Raw genomic sequence first — 18,059 nt, forward strand, 5'->3', positions numbered from 1 at the left:
TTTTTTCCTATTACAAACTTCATAAAAAAGAAAAAAGAAAGGACAAAAAATGTCGGCAAGCCACTTGGCATGGCCTTCTAGTTCATAAAGTTGGCAAAAACATAAGGGATCCAAAAACAATTAAGAAATAAGAACAAACTCGATGAGGTCGTTTTTCTTCGTAAATGTGATTTGTTGGGAAGTGGACGAAAAGGGTATTGGAGTTTCTCGGACAACGAAATTTGTAAGACATGGAAAATATTGTACTATATCACTTATTAATATTACAATCACAACTCATCAAATAATTTATTAATTTATTGTGTTCATCCAACATAATTTTTAAGTATTGGTTTTATAGTAAATAATGAATGGAACTCTTGAGGGAAATTTTAATTTAAAAAAAATAAGAGGAAACCAATCTTTGGTTAGAAAATCTCAACAAAATTTTGATAAGCCTCCCTTATGTACTCCAACTTGAGCTTTGGGTTTAGACCCCAAGGGATACCCATGTTTTGAAAGGAGTGAGAAGATAGACCAATGTGGATTTGGTGGACGTTCCATAGGTGCACCACTATCCGATCGAGTGAGGCGTATGTGTGATTATTTTTAATAAAAATATTATTATTTTTTCGAACAATTAGTCAGAAAGGGTGTGTGTTCTGATTGGTAACGGTGCATTTCCGATCGAGTTTTCTTTTTAAGTTGTTTTATCCTGGAGACGATGTGACAGACTTGGGCAGAGTCACGAAACGTCTTAAAGAGAGCGAGTTTTGCGACTCAGCCTATAACGAGCTTCTGTTTTGCAGGTTTTATTCTTTGCTCGACCTCCGTGACCTGACCGTTTGCTACTGTCCTGTTCGTCATCTGAGGGTTTTGTCATTTCCAACAGGAACTACTATGAAAATTTTTTTATACTACCATAATATTAAAAATTTTCTCGTATGCCACTTACAAATATATACTTAAGTTTTTAATTTTTTTAATCATTATAGTAGTGAGAGATCAAACCATCCATGAATCAAAGATAAAGATAAATTGTTGCTTTGTATATTTAGATACATTGGAGAGTGGTTTTGAAATTATTAAAGCTACTTTTCTTTAGGTTCAAAACTATTACAACACATGGTTTTAATTATTCAATATTAATTTATATTATACAAAAATTACGTTTAAAAATATAAAATTAAGATTACGTTTGGTAATCATTTAGTTTTTTATTTTTTGTTTATGAAAATTAGGCCTATAAGCACTATTTCTTGCTCTAATTTTTTTGGAATTTTTATCTAATTTTTATCAATGTTTTCAAAATCAAGCCAAAATTTGAAAATTAAAAAAGTAGTTTTAAAAAGTAGTTTTTGTTTTTGAAATTTGACTAAAAACTAAACTCTTGTACATAAAAAAGATGTAAAATGTTTTAAGAAATTCAAAAACCAAAAACAAAAAACGAAAAACGAAATAGTTATCAAACGAGACCTAAATAAATGGTTTAATTGAAAATTTGACCCATATAATTTAGAAAAAGTTGGAATTTAGTTCATATAGGCTAAAATGTAACTTTTAAAATCTAAGGGACAAAATTTTAACTGGACAAAATTTTCAATTTAACCTAAATAAAATTTTGAAGAATTAAATATATGCTTTTGACATTTTAAATATGAAAAAGAAAAAAAAATTAACCATCACAAAAATCGCTCTTAAATATCCTTTAGGTATGTTTGGATTCACTACAAATATATATACCTTTAAATAAAGTCAAAAAATGTAAAATAAAATCCAACAATGGAATTTATATTGTACTGAGATAATAATTAATAATTAATAATAATAATGGAGATTAAATAAAGTTAGATAGTTGGTGTCCTAAAGTGACAGGCCATTAATTATTGATGACAAGTTGGTGCCCCTGCATGGAGTACTTTGAGTCAATTTAGAACACACTAGAGATTTGAGAATGGATTTTTGAATTGTTTAAATAATTTATGTTATGTTCAAAAATAATTTTGAAATATCTCAAAATCCATTTTGATGGAATAGGTATAAAATAAAATATTAAATTAATTTTGAATAATTAAAAACATATTTAAAAGAGTAATTGTTTTAAATGATAAAATTGCAGGGGATATTTACAAGTATAATAAAATTTTATTGTTTAATCTTCATCAATGTCTATCACTGTCTAGACAGTAAAACTCTGTTATATTAAATAATTGGTTGATTCTCTTATATTTGAAAACAACTCTAGTTAAAGTTATTCTCAACCCAATAAAAATGATTTTAAATCTAAAATCATTCATAAATATATTTTTATTACCCATAAATGTTACGTACACTTATTCAGTAAAATAAATTTTTTTGTCTTATATGATTTTATTTTTAGTTTTTTTTTTATACCGACACATATTCAGTAATTGTTTTAAATGATAAAACCGCGGGAGATATTTACAAGTATAATAAAATTTTCTGTCTTATATGATTTTATTTAAAGATATTACATACACTTATCCATAAATGTTACCTAGAAAATTAGAGGTAGAAGTAATATTTATAGGTTTAATTGTTAGAAATAAAAACGAAAATTTAAATGGTTACCAAACGAAACTTTAACTTTTTGATAAAGTGGTACACTTCATAAACTAAATGAATTATGCTCTTTCATTTATTGGCTTCCACGTTAGGGTCATTTTGAAAATAACGTGAGATTGACCTAAGATTAAATAATTCTTTATATAGACAAAATTATCATGTAAATTAATTGAGAGTAGGTGCCAAAGTGAGTGTTGTTAGGTAATTGAAAGTTGGAAGCTGAAATCCTCCAACATCTAATTTGTTGTATAAAATAAATAAAAAAATTAAAAAGAAAAAAAAAGAAAAAAAAAAAGAGAGAGAGATGGGAGTTGGTACTATCAAAAGTTTTTTCACACATCATTCGAGTAAGATGATTCTTGAACTAAAGGCTTTGGATGTGTTTTTGGTAGCCAAACTGGAAAACAAAAATTTGAAAATAAGAGATTGAATGAAAAACATAGTTATAATTCATATTTTTAGATATGTGTTTGATAACCGAGTCAAAAAATTGGATCTAAATTTAAACAATTGTTCAAAGGGGGTTTAATATAATATATTTATATCCATAATACTAATTGCATTGCAGTTACTAAATATTAAGCTGAATAATTAAGGCCAGTTTGTTAACTATTTGGGTACTTTGTTAACCATTTTATTATTTTTTTTTTATTTTTTAAAATTAAGCTTGGCACTATTTTCACTTTCAAATTTCTTTCTTTATTATCTACATTTCATTAAAAGTTTAAAACCAAACCAAAATTTGAGAAGTAAAAAAAAGTAGCTTTTAAAAAAAAAATATTTTCAGAATTTGGCTAATAATTGAACCAATGTACTTAAGAAAATAAAAATCATTATAAGAAATGTAGATAAAATAAGCTTAATTTTCAAAAATAAAAACCATAACTCAGATGGTTATCAAACAGGATCTTGATTTTTAATTTTTTGTTTTTGAAAATTAAGCTTATAAATACTATTTCGACCTTTAAATTTCTTAATTTGTTATCTATTTTTTTACTAACGATTTAAAAAAATCAAGCTAAATGTTGAAAACTAAAAAAAGTAGCTTTTAAAAACTTGTTTTTGTTTTTAGAATTTGACTAAAAATTCAACCATTGTACCGAAGAAAAATGCAAATCATCATAAGAAATTGAGATAAAATAGTCTTAATTTTAAAGAACAAAAACAAAAAACGAAATGGTTACCAAAGGGGCCTAATTAGTTTAAGGATGTGTTTGGAATACATTGTCAACTATTTAATTTAAAAAATAAGTCGTTTTGGAAGAATTGAAGTGTTTGGCAACAACTCAAAATAACTTTTCAAGTGTATTTTAATCAATTTTTCTTAAAAGTATTTAAATAAAAATGCACTTTTTCAAAAACATTTTTTTCTCAAATCAATCCAAACGGGTCCTAAATTTGGATTCTAAAAATTTAAATACAATGACAATATAATAAGATTGTTTTCAATATTTGCTTATTTGAATTACAACAATGGTAATTATAATGGGTAACACTTTTAGAGCTAATAATTGAGTGCATAACATTATTTTTAAAAAAAATTGAAAAATGATAAAATACATTTGTGATAGACTATATTATTAATAGGAGTCTATCATTGATAGACTTGAGAGATAAATCTAAATTTTGGTATATCTATAAATTTTTTTGCATCGTGCTATATTTACTAATACTTTCGACCTGATTATATTTGCAACTATTCTTTGCAAATAAGAAACCTTTCCAAATATAGGTACCTTCCGATCGCGAACATGAAAAAAACGCTCCGGGCCATTTTTGTGGGCTGGGCTGAATCGAAGAAATGGAGGCCCAAATTTTATATTGATTGTGTCGTTATTGTTAATGTGACAAGGCCTACCCCAAATCGTTCATTCAACTCTTCTGCTTGCTCCCGGGTTTCAATTATGAAAATCAATATCCAAGATTTCTGTCTACTGGTTTTTCGTTTGGTTTTTTGAATTTTCATATCCTCATAGGTGCAGATTTTGATCCTTTCGAACAATACTGTAGTTTATCGAAAATGCACGAACGGCTGTGCAAGCCTCGGAAGCTGGAGGAAGAAGAAGCTTCAGCATTGGAAGCCGCAAAGCTTCGAAATCTGCAATCTCAATTGCTTTGCAAATCACCACCAAAAGAAGTAGAATATCTGAATTCCTCATCGCTATTCTGTGTTCCAGTTACAGTTTAGGTTTTTCTGTGATTTGAATTTTGGATTGAATGTTGTAGCTATGCAAAGGAAGCTCTAGAGGTCAGCACTAATTTTCTGGAAATGAATCCGAATCTATATACAGCTTGGAACTATAGCAAACTTGCGGTTGAACACTACTTGAAGGAATCTCCATCAGACATAAGAGTCGATCAAAGCAATTCTCAACGAGGAACTTAGAGTAGTAAGTTTTCATTTGGTAGCAATGGATTTGAAGCTCTTTTTTCAATTCTTTACGAGGCTTTTGCTTTTAGTGAATCAATCTAAACTGCAATTTCATTTATGTGTTTGGTAACTCAACACTATTGTTCACAATGAATAGTGGCCACTGATTTTGGTTTCTTCGATTCATCTTTTGGTAGGCTGAAAGTGCACTGCGTCAGAACGTCAAGTCTATGGCGTGTGGTATCATCGAAAATGGATTTTGAGCAAGGGGCATTCGTCCACCGATCATGAGTTGTGACTGCTTGGAAATTTTCAGAACTCGATGCTAGGAACTTTCATGCATGGAACTACAGAAGGTTAATACCTGCTTGCGTTCTCCTTATCCAATCCTCCTAGGCTGATAGCCGTAGTTTACTGTCCATTTTGAAGGTAACAGTCGGTATATTTCTTTGTTTATTCATTAGATTTGTGGCACGGCTAATGAACATACCCGAGGAGCAAGAATTGAAGTACACAACAAATATGATAGACATAAATTTCAGCAATTATTCAACATGACATAAGCGCAGGTATACCCTACGTAATGCTGAATTTATTTATTTATTTTTCTGTGAAAGATTTAGGTTTAGTTTAGTTGTGTTGGCTCATCGTTCTTTGTTCATAAAATCCATCTATTCCTGGTGTCTTTTTGAACGGTAATTCAGACTTGCTCACCACAGATCTCAACTGGTAGACTTTTGCCAGAATTCTATTAGCCATTTGATGAACTTGGTAAGGATGGTACTTAGTGCAGGTCTTTTGTTGTTGTTTTTTTAATGTAAACGCAAGAGAAGCATATAAAAAGCTATTTTCACTGATTCGGATGATCAAAGTGGTTGGTTTTATCATCTTTGTCTTCTGGACCAAACGGTGAAAACAAATCCTCCTTGTCCAGTTTCTTCTTGGCCACCTCATAGAAGTAATGTGGCATTATCAACTAGAGAGTCTTTATTAAGACACTGCTATTGCTACAAAGAGCAGATATCGCCATATATTGGTAGTATTACCTATCTACGGCTCAATAATTTATCGATTTCACGGATTGAATCTGTAGAAAAACTTCTATGGGTGCAAGTGTTGGACCACAGCCACAATGAACTTCGATCGATTGAAGGTATACTTTTTGACATGGCTTAGTGATAGCTGAAATAGTGTGCATTTCACTTTCTCACCTTATCTGTGGTCATTCACTATATCCTATCAAATCTATTGAAGAACGTATTCGTTTTATTGGCAAACCATTGAAAACTCATATTTGATCACTCAAGTGCATTTCAAAGTTAAAAATAATATAGTTGCATGCTCTAGTTTCGATTTAGTATTTAAGGATTTAGTTGTGCCTGTGTGATTGAGAAAATTGATGTTGATTTTCTCTACCATTCTTCCCCAAACTCTCTATCAAGTATAAAAAGTTTGAACCCTTTTTTACACACGTTATATCCTTTCGTTTACCATAAATAATAAGTCGTTTATTTTCATGGAGTCTTACAAATATAGCAAAATATCACTAATCACTATCTATAAGTGCAAACCAGTTTTTGTTTTAGAATCGTTTTCAAAGCATTTATGTGCTCGGGAGCCAAAATGAAAATGCATGCTACCTACTGTACTGGACCTTCGACCAGGTATTCAACCCTCTGCATGATCCTTAATCTACGATTAAGGTTGCAAAGGTGGCAGGTGAACAGTATGGGCAAGGATGTCCACACAAAAAGAAGTTGGCTTATTGAATGCAACAAGAAAGGGCTCCCGAAGAAAGGAAGCATCATTGGCTAAATCCACGAGCCAAAGACAAAATTATCTGTCATCCAAGACCCTCAGTGTCTATCCCCAGTACAATCGATTGACTCGTTAAACAATACAAATGGTCCCCGGAGTTTTATTATATATATATATATATATATATATATATATATATATATATATATATATATATATATAATATGTATGTATATTTCCAGGAGTTTTAATTAGTCAACCGATTGTTTGATAAAATGGCAACTGATTGTACCGATCTCCCAAGTTTTTGGGAAGCTCATTTACTATTAAGAGATCTAAGCTTTCCTTCCAATTGGATATGGAAGGAAACACGATATCTAGTAGGGGTATACATAGGCTGGGTTGAGTTGTGATATTTTTCTTAACCAAATCGAAAATTCGAGTTGGTCAAGTTGGCAACCCAAATGACCCAAACATGGTCTCCAATTTGAGTTAAGTTGGGTTGGGTTATTGGGTTGATATTATTTTTTCTTCTTAATTTAAAATACTTAAATTTATCTACAACACATATCTAATAACTAAAATCTCATAAAATTGAATTCTTATATACCAAATATCTATGGTATCTATTACAAACTTTATATAGAAACATTCTTAAAAGAAAAACATAAAAAATTAAAAAAAAAAAAATCATCAGTTCTAAAAGAAATATATATATATATATATATATATATATATATATAAGTAATTCGGGTTGGGTTGGGTCAACCTAATTTTTTGTTTATTCAACACTAAACCTAACCCAATCCAAGAAAAAATAGAAAATATTCAATCCAACCTAAAAACAAAACTTACCCAACCCAACTTTCAAAGTTTAGATTGGGGAGTCTGGATTGTTTGGGTTGTCGGATCATTTGTGATAAGGATAAGGACCTCCACATATCTTCACAATGGTATGATGTCCACTTTGGATATAAACCCTTGTGACTTTACTTTTGGTTTCACTACCCAAAATCCTCATCTTTTCTAATCAAAATCCTAGATTGGTCGCATTCCCAACCATTTCAACCCCCCTAATATCCAGGAAAAGGTTTAAAGCATTTCCGGTAAAGCTTCTTCCCAAACTCCACTGGCTTGATAGAAAACAAGTACAATAGATGTCATAATACTTCTTATCTATATCCAATCCTCTCTCCACTTTGATAGTTCATCTCCTGCATATAAAAAGGTATGCTACGAACTATCATAGACCCTCAATTGAACAAGCCATTGTATTGGATTTCTTTCCACCGCAAGGTTAAGAACGGAGGATTCGATATCGCATTCAATAAGCATTAAAATTATTTAAGTTTCTGGTGATCATTAGAATTAGGTGACATGTCTCGAAAGCTTAGACGGATACATATGGCTGGTTAACGACATGGAAATCAATAGGGCATCCAGTTCTTTGGGCTGTTTCAAAATAACTTTCATTATACATTATAGTATGTGCCAAATGTATTTAAAGGACTATCGATACTTTTCAGTTTTAATAATCTATATTAAGTTCGAGATTTGTGTAGCAATCAGAAATGACCCAAATGAAAGGAGAATGTTGAGAAGCTAAGGAAGTATTGGACCCGAAGTGTATAATTTTGAATTCTAATTTAAGTAATTGTTTAAATGTGATTAATATATTGTAAATCACTAAATATTATAATGAAATAGATGCCTATTAGTACCCATGATTAGTGTTCTAAAAAAACATGTGTAATTCTTCTATCACCACCACGTGTCATTCTACATAAAGTCCAAGTGTCTTGTGGAGACTAATCTTTAGTGTCCACTTCATTTTACCTCTTACTTGTCAAGTTGCATATAAATAGTGACATTTGGTGGATCTTAGTATTGCACAATTAGTGAAAAAAGAAAAGAAAGGATTGGAGAATTTTAAATTTTCATATCTTCTATTTACATCAACTTTATATTTTGTATTTTATTTTATTATATTAGGCTTTAATATTTATTTACTTTATTATATTATATTTATTTTAATATTATATTTTATTGACATCCATGTTTCCGTTGTGCTCTTCAAATTCACAACACGTTATCAGTACGAGCACTTATCGTTTTCCTCGCTAAAGGTAGGTTCTAAAAGTATGTTGGTTTTTCTCTTTTCGCTATAATTAATAAATTTAATGTTATTTTGCATATTTAATATCTATTAAATTTCTAAGATAAATATAATATTTTATGATAGTGCTGCCATTACGAATCTTATAAAATTGAAATCCACCTAAATGCTATGAATCTTGAAGAGACTATTAAAGAAGGAAATACGATATCCAGTCAAGATAAAACAAAAGTTATGATTTTCCTTTGTCATCATCTGCACGAGAGATTGAAAAAGAGTATCTTACAATAAAAGATCCTCATATCTTGTGGAAAAATTTGAAAAAGAGGGATGGTCATAAAAAAAACAATTATTTTTTCTAAAACTCGTTATGAGTGGATGCACTTGAGACTACAAGATTTCAAATCAGTAAGTGATTACAACTTTGCATTATTTAAAATCAGTCTGAAATTGTTATTATGCGGAGAGAAAATTACTGATACTTATATGTTAGATAAAACATTTTCTACATTTCATGTCTCGAATATGCTCTTGTAGCAGCAATATCGAGAGAAAAGTTTTAAACAGTATTATGAATTAATTTCATGCTTTCTCGTGGCCAAACAAAATAACGAGTTACTAATAAAAAAATCATGAATCTCGATTAACCAAAATGACACCATTTCCTAAAGTGAATGTTGTGAATTTTAATAATAATCGTGGTCGTAGTCAAGGTCGTGATCGTGGCAGAGGAAGAAATAAGTATTATTTTTGTGATGGTTCTAATCATTCAAATTTCAAAAGAACCACACAAAATGATGATCACAAAGGAAAAGTTCCACAAGATAAGAGTTTAAAAAATGTTGAAAATAGATGCTTCCAATGCGGAATGTTTGGGCATTGATCACGTACCTGTCGTATGTCAAAACACTTAATTGATCTCTATCAAGCCTCCCGAAAGGAAAAATAGAAAAATATAGAAGTAAATTTTGCATACCAGAATAATGACATATTTGACCCATCCCATATGACAAATTTGAATGTGGTAGACTTCTTTGAACCTCCTGAAGAGAAAATCGGCAGAATTGATGGAAGATCAAGTGTTTCATTTAACTTTGAAAATATCTAGATCTAATGTTGTTTTTTTCATCTTCATGTTTTTTTCTTCTCTTAGTAGATGTTAACTTTTGTATATTCCAAATGTTGTTTTTCTTATTGTAATTATTTTCTTTTAGTGAAGAAACCTGGATCATTTTCATATGTTGGGTGACTTAAAAATGAGTAAATAAGATTTATATCTGGCAGACAATGCAACTACACATACGATACTTACAAGTATAAAATATTTTTCCAAATTGACAATGCTAGAAGTAAAAGTCAATACGATATTAGGTTCTGCAAACCTAATTGAAGTTTTTGGAAAAGCAAATATTATTTTGCCTAGAGAAACACCATTTACAATTGATAATGCATTGTTTTCAAGTCAATCAAAGAGAAATCTACTTAATTTTAAAGATATACATCACAGTCGTTATCGTATTGAAACTGAAAGTAAGAATAATGTGGAATATCTATATATCATATCTATTGTCTCAAATGAAACATATACGGGAAGAGTTGTTTGTTTTATCTTCTGGATTATATTATACTCATATACAAGTAATTGAAACATATGCAACAATAAACCTGAAGTTCATGAATCCATACATATTTACAATTTGACATGACCGATTGGATCATTCAGGATCTATAATGATAGGGGGAAATTATTGATAATCCAAATGGACATCCATTGAAAAGCCAAAATATTCTTCAATCTAATGAGTTATCATGTGATGCTTGCTCTTAAGGAAAATTGATAATTAGACCATCATCAGCTAAAGTGAGAACTGAGTCATCTACATTTTTAGAATGAATTCATGGTGATATATATGAACCTATTAACCCACTAAGTGAACCATTTAGATATTTTATGGTATTAATAGACACATTCAGTAGATGGTCACATGTGTGCTTATTATCAAGTCGAAATCTTGCATTTGCAAGATTACTTGCTCAAATAATTAATTTAAGAGCACACTTTCCTGATTATACAATTAAGATTGTTCGTCTTGATAATGTTGGTGAATTTATATCCCAAGCTTTTGATAATTATTATATATCAATTGAGATAAGTGTTGAACATCCAGTAGCTCATGTTCATACATAAAATGGTTTAGCATAATCATTTATAAAACGTTTGCAGTTAATTGTTAGACTATTGCTTATGAGAGCTAAGCTTCCTACATCTGTATGGGGACATGCTATTTTGCATGTAGCATCATTTGTACGCATTAGGCCAGTAGCTTATTATAAGTACTCGTCATTACAATTAGCTTATGGTCATGAGCCAAATATTTTTCATCAGATAATTTTTTTTATGTGCAGTATATGTTCCAATTGCTCTACCACAACATACTAAGATGGGTCCTCAAAGGAGGTTAGAAATATATATTGGATATGATTCCCCATCAATTATCAAATATCAAATATCTTAAGATGAGTGATGTATTTATTACATGATATGTTGATTTTCATCTTAATGAGACAAATTTTTCAACATTAAGGGGAGGAATTAAGAAGTTAGAAAAAGAAATTACATGGAATGCATCGTTATTGTCTCATTTAGATCCACGTATAGATCAATATGAACTTGAAGTTCAAAAGATAATTTATTTACAAAATATATCAAACTAGTTACCAGGTGCATTTATAGATGCAAAGAAAGTAACTAAACCACATATACCAGCTGCAAATGTTCCATCGAAAATTGATATCTCAACACAACAAGTTGTCACTAATGAGTCTGGAAAACGTCAGAAGTGTGGTAGACCAGTGGGTTCTAAAGATAAAAAATCCTCAAAAAAGAAAAACAATGAATAGTCAAGAAGACTTGGTTGAGGATGTAAATACCCATGAAAAAATCCTCGACATGACTAGTGAAGAAGGTGAAATAACTAAAGATAATAATGAGATTTCAATAAACTGTCATGACAAGAAAAATATGGAAATGGATTCATGCAATTATTAACATAGAAAACATTGGCTTTAGTGGAAAGAAGTAATCGAGGCAGAATTAAACTCACTTTCAAAAAGTCAGGTTTTTTGAGTAGTGGTCCGAACACCAGAAGATATCAAACCTGTGGGATGAAAATGGATATTTGTGAGGAAAATAAATGAAAATAATGTGGTCATAAGATATAAAGCAAGACTAATTGCACAAGGTATTCTTGATTATGAGGAAACATATTTTCTGGTAGTGGATGCAATTACATTAAGATATTTAATTGGTCTGACTGTGTATGAAAATCTGAACATGCATCTTATGGATGTAGTCACAACATATTTATATGGATCTCTTGAAAATGATATTTGTATGAGAATCTCAAAAGGATTTAAAGTACTTGAAACATATAAATCAAATTCCTAGGAATTGCATCCAATAAACTTACAGAGACCATTATATGGATTGAAACGGATATTTTTTTTAAAGAAAGATACCAAAACAACCCAATATATCCATATGTTTTTATAAAGAAATCGCAGTCAGGATTTGCTATTATAATTGTATATGTTGACGACTTAAATATAATTAGAACTCCAGAAGAGCTTTCAAATGTTAGTTTCAACAAGCATGCAGCGAAAGAAAACAAAATCATTAAGCATTCTAATTCATTAATTTTAGCAACAAATCAAGCATGTTCATCAAATGAAAAGAGGGTTTCAGAAATACTTGTGAAGATTTTCTTCTTCCTTCAAACTCAGCTGCAATCTACTCCTCTACTGGTCGTGAACCACCAGAAGATATTCCCTTCTATCGTCTAGGATTCTTAGATTAAGTTGCGGGACTCAAAACAAGCTAAATTAAGGGAAGAATTGGGGAAAAATATAATGGATATCACTAAAAATTAAAGAACACTTCTTCAAGAACTCTCAGCCAAATCCTCTCTTTGTATATCTTTTCAGCTGAAATTTCTGTGTGTTTTATCAGATTGCATAAACAAACCACACCTCCTACTTCAATAAATTGAGTGGGATTGAAATGAAATAGTGACTAAGGTGTTCGACCCAAAGTGGGAAAATCCCATTTTTCTGGTTTTTTAAAATTTCATATTTTTCTTTTTTTTTTTAATTTTGAAAATAAATTTCAATATCAAAATCATTTTTCAGTTTTAATTCTTTAATTAAACTAAAAATTTATTAATTTTACAATAATTAATTCAATTAATTAATTTTTCAAATATAATTAATAATTAATCAAACAATTTAATTAATTCTAATATAATTAAACACCAATTCCATTATCATGAACCTCTATTCATGAATTTAATATTTAAATCATATTTAAATATTATTCAATTATTCAATTTCATTTAATTTAATAATTAAACGTGTAATTATATCGCATATAATTACTAATTCCCTTTATTCGAATTTGAACGTTTCAAATTAACTCATCATGTTATTTTAAGGTTTATTTCGTTTGTGAGTTAGTAGGGAGACCTAATGGATCTACATATCATGGGCTTCAATGTTTCAAATTACTAATCCTCATTCGTTAACTACTGAGTCACTTCACTAAAGTCAGTAGTTGCACTCCTCTCACTGTAGATATATTATATCCATTCGATATAACCATGATTAGTAAGTTAACCCTTCACAGATTATTCGTAATAACAGTTGGGTCAATAGTTGTTTCACCTCCGAGATTACCTCTTGTTCCTGAAGTCTCACCGATCCTCTAATGAATAATTGGTTTGAGATCCAATCATCAAACCAAGTCCCTCTCGGGCCAATGAGAGGGTGAGACCCCTTGTTCAAGATCTGGAGTTAGCACTTAAGGGAACAACCTCTCTACTAACCCTAAAAGCGGGTAGAAGCGAATTCTATCTTGCACCTTATGTCCCCAGCTATCTACCAAGTCTTACCCCTGAAATGGGAGGTTTATTGAGCCGGTGTTGTTGAGCCAATCCTCACCTATGAAAATCTAAGGATAATCTCGAATAAACAGGAGTTCATAGTTAGCTCAGGATTAAGGTTAAGTTACCTAGGTCATTGCTTTGAAATAATCAGTCTTTAAACAATAAACAACATTATAAAGTAAGAGTGATTTATTTCATGGTTCGATCTTATACAAACTCCTTACATAGGACACCCTCACTCTTCATGTCTCCCCATGAATGAATTAGGATCACTTCGTTTCCAGCACTTTACAACGAATGTAATAACTGGCCGCATCCGATAGTGTTACTAGAATAAGTACCCAGCCTTATTCATATATTATAGACTATTTTGGCTATTTACTGAACTTGATCTACTCTTATGTCTCCTCATAAAGTTTAAGTATACATATAATAACCATGGATCTTTAAGTTTGTTGGATTTAGTTTTAAGAAGTGCAATTTATATATTCAACAACAATTTTATTGAATAAACGTCAATAACATCTTTATTGAAAACAAAATATGTTCCTAGTTTACAAACTACGAGTTTTAAGACATAAAATACAATATCAAAGGCAATAGAATATCTTAAGATAGAATTTGAGATGAAAGATCTCGGAAAAAACAAAAGTTTACTTTAGCTTGCAAACTGAACATTTAGCAAATGAGATATTTGTTCATCAGTCAACTTATACAAGAAAAGTTTTGAAAAGATTTTATATGGACAAAACACATCCATTGAACATTCCAATGAAAGTTCATTCACTAGATGTGAATAAAGATATATTTCGACCTCGAGATAAAATGAAGAACTTTTTGGACATGAAGTACCATATCTTAGTGCAATTGGTGCACTTACGTATTTTGCTAATAAAACAAGACCAGATATTGCATTTTCAATAAATTTATTAGCAAAATATAGTTCTTCTCCAACAAAAAAACATTGGAACGGAACGTTATCTCCGAGGAACGATCGACATGGATTTGTTTTATTCAAATAAATAAAATTTTGATCTACTTGGTTTTGCATATTCTGGATATTTATCCGATCCACACAAAGCTAGATCTCAAACAAGTTATCTATTCACACATGGAGGAACGGATGTATCGTGGCGGTCAATGAAATAGACCATAACAACTACTTCCTCAAATCATGCTGAAATTTTTTTATTCTTAAGACTAGTCGAGAATGCGTGTGACTAAGATCAATGACTCAACATATTCGTGAAACATGTGATTTGTCTTCGAATAAAAATTTTTCAACGATATTAAACAAAGACAACATAACATGCATAGCTCAAACCAAATGAGGATATATTAAATGAGATAGAACAACGCATATTTCACCAAAGTTTTTCTACATTCATGATTTTCAAGAAAATAGAACGGCACCTTATAATAAATTTGTTCGAATAATAACCTAGCAAACTCATTTACAAAATCATTACCAATTGTAACCTTTGAAAAATCGGTGCACAATATTAGAATGGGACAACTCAAAAATCTCAGGTGATGTTTCTATGAAGGGAGCAAACATATTGTATTCTTTTAGGACTATAAATTACATGAAATACGTACTCTTTTTCCTTTACTAATTTTTCCATTGGATTTTTCCTAATAAAATTTTAATGAAACATATTTCGTATATATAATGAACATTTAAATGGCAATATCATAAATATTATAATAAAATAGATATTCATTAATACTCATGATTAATGTCTTGAAAAAGCATGTGTCCATCACACGATATATAATTCTACATAAAGTTTAAATATCTTATGAAGACCCATGTTTAATGTCCACTTCATTTTACCTCTTATACCTCTTATTTGCCAAAAATAATGACATTTAATAGATCTTGATATTATAATTGGTGAGAAAAGAAAAGAAATAATGGAAAGAATTTCAAATTTCCATATTTTATTATTTTATTTTATTATATTATGCTTTATTTATTTTGATATTTATTTACTTTATTATATAATATTATATATTATACCTATTTTGATATTATATTTTATTGACCACGACATAATATTCTATATAAATCATAAAAAAAATTTGTAATGTTATCTTTTTATGGATGCGTTTTATGTCAGTTTCCTTTTATAATCTTTTTGTAATATTATATAATTTCTAACTAATTTGAAGTATTTTTATCTTTATATAATATAATCCCACTTCAAAATTTAAAATTTAAAATTCAAAATCTTCCCATTAGAAAAATATAAAAATATTATTTTTAAAATTTGTGATGTCCAAGTCACACTATCTAAAAACAGTTTTTCAAAAATAGAACGAATCAGGGGCCACAGGTTCGGTCTGCATGCCATCATTTCCGTCTACCCAAAGTCTTGAATTTGAGATATCACATTTGTTCGAAAAACCCTAAAAGATCGTTGCTGTCGAATAAATATTTTAAATAGTATCTGAATACCCTTACCAACAAGCCCTAAAAAACACTAAATTGAGACAGTCTTCGTGCCCCTTTGCTCGCACAGCCTCAGCCATTTCTGTTTCCTTTTTCTGAACAAGCCTCAGCAATCAAAATATAAATCGTTGTTTTCAAAATTTATTATTCTCTGTGATGAGACAACCTCGTAGTCGTATTGATACTTCCTTTTGCCCTCTTACTTTTAAATTACCGCTGCTTCGAAACATATTCACAACCTTAATTCGGAGACTTAACTTTTTCCAAAAAAAAAAATTTAGTCTTACTCAAATTTCACTCACGTATATAACCCTAATTTTCCAAGTCAAAAGCGGTTGGAATTTTGATGTGATTTTTCAAACCCGAGGAAAAAAAAAAAAAAAATGTATATATCAGCAAAAGTATTTAAATTTACATCTAGAAATTATTGGAAACATGCATATTGGCTTTTTATTGGACATAAATGAATTAAGAAAAATGAGTATTGTTTCAAAGCTCCAGATTCGAATGAATGAAAATACTACACGATTAGCCAAAGGATGAAAATATAGGGGATAAAGATTGAAGCCCGTGAGGGGGAAAGACGGTAGATGGATGGTAATAGGAATGTTGGTTAAGATGGTGTCATCTGATATCAAAAGTTAATGAACAAAAACACTAGTGCTTTCTATGGATAGTTCTACTATAGGCATCATTTCGCATCCTGAAGCAGTAAAATTAACAGTACAACAGAAAAAAGAATTATCTATAGAGATGATGGGAGAATCTTCCTTCAAGTTTAGATAATTTTCTAGCACTAGAATAGAATCTCAAACATAAAAGCAACAATGCACCAAGAACGTGTAGTTAAAATCAATGTTGATATGAAAATTACATTTAAAAGCACAAAATTAAATATTAAATTAATTTTATATGATTGAAGTCGTGATTTTAAATATGACAAAAGTGATTTTAACATTATACTTCCAAACATACCCTAAATCCAACTAACAAACTAATATATACACACAGAAATCTTAATCTCACTTGATTTAGAGTACTTATCAGCCATCTAAAAGTGCTACCAATACAGGCGGCTGAATATTTATTCCACAAGGGCTTATTCAATCTTATCGTATACCGAATTTAAACAAAATGGGATTCCTGATGCAATCAAGAATTTCTCTACCTTGGAATCAATCATGGAAAAGCATGTGATTTTGACTAAATCATGGCCCTGAACTCTAGAATCAACCATGGATGAGCATGTGATTTTAACTATAAATCATAGCCCTGAACTCTGTAGCACACAACTTAAACGTGAGGCACATCTATAATGAACACAGGATGCTAAAAAGAGCTGCAACTAAATGAGAATCAAATAGCCTAAGTTGGAAAGAGGACCCTGTTGATAAAGAAACACGAGGAAATAAATGAATTTGTTTACTAAGGCCATACTTTACGAAGTTCCAGGAATACATATACATACAAACCATATACTTACAATCAGAATTATGGACCTTGAGATTACGAACAACATTAAACACGATCTTGTGGTTGTGGGGCCTAAGCATGTACAATGTTTAACATACCTTGACGTCGTAACACATTGTTGTTCGAATGGGTAAGATACTCTGGTTTGAAGTCCATCCACACAGATCGGAAAAAGAATCTGCATTCCTAATTCAAGACAAGACTGTGACACACCCACAAAATGGTAAAAAATCTTATAGGTAATATCATTAGTCAAGTATGATGCGGAAATGGAGATTAAATAAACCAAAAGATATGAAAACTTGTGCCGCAGATAATCGACGCTAGGTTCACAACAAATAAGGCACTAAAGCAAATGAATATATGAACAAGGCCATTACC

At 30.3% G+C, this 18,059-nt stretch overlaps 1 pseudogene across 1 annotated transcript; it reads left to right on the forward strand.

Annotated features, from left to right (window-relative positions):
• Positions 1-4,424: 4,424 nt before the first annotated feature.
• Positions 4,425-6,293, forward strand: LOC120085394 (geranylgeranyl transferase type-2 subunit alpha 2-like; annotated as a pseudogene). The gene is made up of 4 exons (XR_016531872.1): positions 4,425-4,702; positions 4,792-4,955; positions 5,134-5,292; positions 5,401-6,293. The product of XR_016531872.1 is annotated as a geranylgeranyl transferase type-2 subunit alpha 2-like (transcript).
• The last annotated feature ends 11,766 nt before the right edge of the window (positions 6,294-18,059 follow it).

Source organism: Benincasa hispida, chromosome 9 (assembly GCF_027475165.1).
Source record: "Benincasa hispida cultivar pf3 chromosome 9, pf3_genome.v1.1, whole genome shotgun sequence".
In the NCBI taxonomy this organism is placed as follows: Eukaryota; Viridiplantae; Streptophyta; class Magnoliopsida; order Cucurbitales; family Cucurbitaceae; genus Benincasa; species Benincasa hispida.